The sequence below is a fragment of the Bison bison genome, unplaced genomic scaffold (genome assembly GCF_000754665.1).
Source record: "Bison bison bison isolate TAMUID 2011002044 unplaced genomic scaffold, Bison_UMD1.0 scf7180017864379, whole genome shotgun sequence".
Classification (NCBI taxonomy): domain Eukaryota; kingdom Metazoa; phylum Chordata; class Mammalia; order Artiodactyla; family Bovidae; genus Bison; species Bison bison.
In genome coordinates, this window is record NW_011494951.1 from 6,328,459 (window position 1) to 6,332,531 (window position 4,073).

Here is a 4,073-nt window from a genome sequence, read left to right on the forward strand (position 1 = left end):
TTTATTTTTCTGGGCTCCAAAATCACTGCAGATGGTGATTGCAGCCATGAAGTTAAAAGATGCTTACTCTTTGGAAGGAAAGTTATGAGCAACCTAGACAGCATATTAAAAAGCAGAGACATTACTTCGCCAACAAAGGTCCATCTAGTCAAGGCTATGGTTTTTCCAGTGGTCATGTATGGATGTGAGAGTTGGACTGTGAAGAAAGCTGAGTGCTGAAGAATCGATGCTTTTGAACTGTGGTGTTGGAGAAGATTCTTGAGAGTCCCTTGGACTGCAAGGAGATCCAACCAGTCCATCCTTTTTAAAGGAGATCAGTCCTGGGTGTTCATTGGAAGGACTGATGCTGAAGCTGAAACTCTAATACTTTGGCCACCTCATGTGAAGAGTTGACTCATTGGAAAAGACTCTGATGCTGGGAGGGATTAGGGGCAGGAGGAGAAGGGGACGACAGAGGATGAGATGGCTGGATGACATCATGGACTCGATGGACGTGAGTTTGAGTAAACTCCAGGAGTTGATGATGGACAAGGAGGCCTGGCGTGCTGTGATTCATGGGGTCGCAAAGAATCGGACACGACTAAGTGACTGAACTGAACTGACTGAGAGATCCTTCAAGAAAATCACAGATAACAAGGGAACATTTCATACAAAGATGAGCACAATAAAGGACATAAATGTTAAGGGCCTAACAGAAGCAGAAGATATTAAGAAAAGGTGGCAAGAATACACAGAACTATACAAAAAAGATCTTCATGACCCAGATAACCACAATGGTTTGATTACTCACCTAGAGCCAGACATCCTGGAATGGGAATTCAAGTGAGCCTTAGGAAGCATTGCTACAAACAAAGCTAGTGGAGGTGATGCAATTCCAGTTGAGATAGGATACATGAGGGAAATATTCCTCTAATGTAGTAAAATTCAATAAAAATATCAAATGTCAGTAATCATAGTAGCATACTTGTATCATTTTGAAATATGCACTGGAGATGTGATGGTTGGAAGAAGGGATCTTGCTTTTCATTATTTGCTTCTAGTATATTATTGGATATATATGTGCTTGCTTTACTGTTTAACCTCTTTAAAATACAGCCTAAAATAGAAGATAGCAGAGTCATCTCACATCATTGTATTTCATGGGATAAGTTTAACACAAGTAAATATAGAGAAGGCTAAAATGGGCATCAGACATAAGTCAGTTTGTTAAGTGATTTGTCTTCTATTGAGTTTTGGCTAACAAGGGGTCATGTTGCTACAATGATCAAATTTTGAAATACTGCTCCTGTGGGGTTTTTAGATGCTCCCCACAACAGGCCTGGATGAAGAGAAATATGCAGGCATTTCTGAGACAATGTTGAGGCTGGATGCTATATAAGACCATGAGAGGATTGTTTAGAAAGAATGTCACCAATAGAGTCTTTGGGAACCACTACCCCAGAATGTGAGTTACTCTCATACTTGTGTGGTATAATTGCTATGGATCCAATAACTCTGCATGATTTTCCAAAAGCTAAGAAGCTAGGGTGGTAACACCTAATGGACTAGAAACAATAAATATTATGACCATTCTTATATTTCTTTATATTCTCTGAGCCTCATTATCCTCATCCCCATTTATTCTTCTAAGAAATGAAGGGAATAATTTTCATGAAGATTAAATGAAGTAAAGTGAAAGTGTTTCAGAGCAGTAACATTCAATATACATTCAGGGTGGCTTGTCAGATTCTCTTGCATTTCTCTGAATGATCAAGTCATCATAGCAATTTTGATAGCCAGATTACTTAGTTAACAAATCAGGAAACTGAGTCCAGTCCTGCCTAAGTGAGCTATGAAATCATTCAGGTCAGTTACTCAAAGATTACATTTCTTGAGAGGCAATTGGTACATTAACTCTAGGCAATGGTTTTCTTTTACTTTATTTGATAATTATAAAAAATGATACAACATCTTCAAAACATATTTATGATATAATAATTTAAACCATTTGTATAATAAATGATGAAAGGCAAACTACAAAATTGGTTATACTTTAGTTTCAAATGAGAAAAACTATTTATCTACCTTGCTAATGAAACTATTTACATAAAATGTTATATATTGTAAATATGTAAATAAAATGTAATGTAAATAATATGTAAAAAATGTAAATAAAATATATATATATATATAAAATCAATCCATTTCAGGTAGATTCTGGAACTAGAGATAGCACTCCAGGTAAGCAAGGATATTGTTTAAAAAGATACAAGTGTTTGCAGTGGCAGAAGAAGTAATCAGAAATCCCTCTCTAAGGATATTACAAAAGCATATTTATAAATGTGTGAACTAAATAACAAAGATGAACTATGATTATTAATATTTAGAGTGAAAAATATATAATTTTAATGCATAATTTTCAGGAAGGAAAAACGGAAAAGCAAATCCACTGGACTGATTTACTTATCACTTTACTTCTTTACCAATCAAATTAGACTGATTATATTACAACCTGGATGATTTCACTTCATGGAAAAAAATGTGTTATTGCACCCATCATTTCTCTCCCTGAAAATAACACTCTGAAACATATAGACACAACATTAATCACACTTGGGATTGAAGGCAATTTGTATTCAGATGTGCCTGAGTACACCACAAAGAATTTACTTTTCATCCAGTGGCATGGATCACACTGCAGCCCTGGTCTACAACCGTGAAGGTCCAAGTGTCACCATTCAAATATTCACTAGGATATGCAGAACTCAGAGAAGCATATTACTGAACTTAGTAAGAAATCACTTCTCACTACCAATACCCCTTTGTCCAGATTTTTGCCTGAATTATTTTAAAAGGTACAACTGTCTGTCTACTCTCACCCTTGTCTCCACTCATCCTCACAGAGGCACTGGGGTGACCCAGAGGTATAGTATGGGGAGGGGGGAGGGAGGAGGGTTCAGGATGGGGAACACATGTATACCTGTGATGGATTCATTTTGATATTTGGCAAAACTAATACAATTATGTAAAGTTTAAAAATAAAAATAAAAAATAAATGATCTTATACAAACATATTCCAAAGGGCTGTGGGTGAGGCTGTTCACATAATCCCATTGACTCTTTCACTAAATACAATCAAACATATCAGGTAAAACATTTGTTAAACATCATAAAGGTTTGGAAGACCTTAAAAAGTAGTGAAAAAAAAGTGACAGGCATAATTATGTAGAATTGATTGGACCCAGGGAGCTAACCAGACTGTTGTAACATCAAATGTATGCAATGTGTATGTACGCATACCACATGCTTGAATGGAAGGTTGTATGACTTACTGGAAAGATGAGGACAAAATTTCAGGCACAATGACTATTCAACGAAGACAATCTCAGAGCTACTCTTTGCATGTTAAACTGAGAGTAATTCCATCAGGTACAACTGTACAGGTTGTATTTGCAAAACTCTAAGATGGGAGGGAGTATTTCAATGCATTACAGTATAAAGTATGTCTCCTGAAATTGTGCACTATGCAATATGCAAGCAACATAAGAAAATCTATTGGTCATAGAGGATCCTGCTGTGATGAATGTCGGAGAGTGTTTTGCCTATGTTCTCCTCTAGGAGTTCTATAGTTTCTGGTCTTACGTTGAGACCTTTAATCCATTTTGAGTTTATTTTTGTGTATGGTGTTAGAAAGTGTTCTAGTTTCATTCTTTTACAAGTGGTTGACCAGTTTTCCCAGCACCACTTGTTAAAGAGATTGTCTTTAATCCATTGTATATTCTTGCCTCCTTTGTCAAAGATAAGGTGTCCATATGTGCGTGGATTTATCTCTGGGCTTTCTATTTTGTTCCACTGATCAATATTTCTATCTTTGTGCCAGTACCATACTGTCTGGATAACTGTGGCTTTGTAATAGAGCCTGAAGTCAGGTAGGTTGATTCCTCCAGTTCCCTTCTTCTTTCTCAAGATAGCTTTGGCTATTCGAGGTTTTTTGTATTTCCATACAAATTGTGAAATTATTTGTCCTAGCTCTGTGAAGAATACCATTGGTAGCTTGATGGGGATTGCATTGAATCTATAAATTGCTTTGGGTA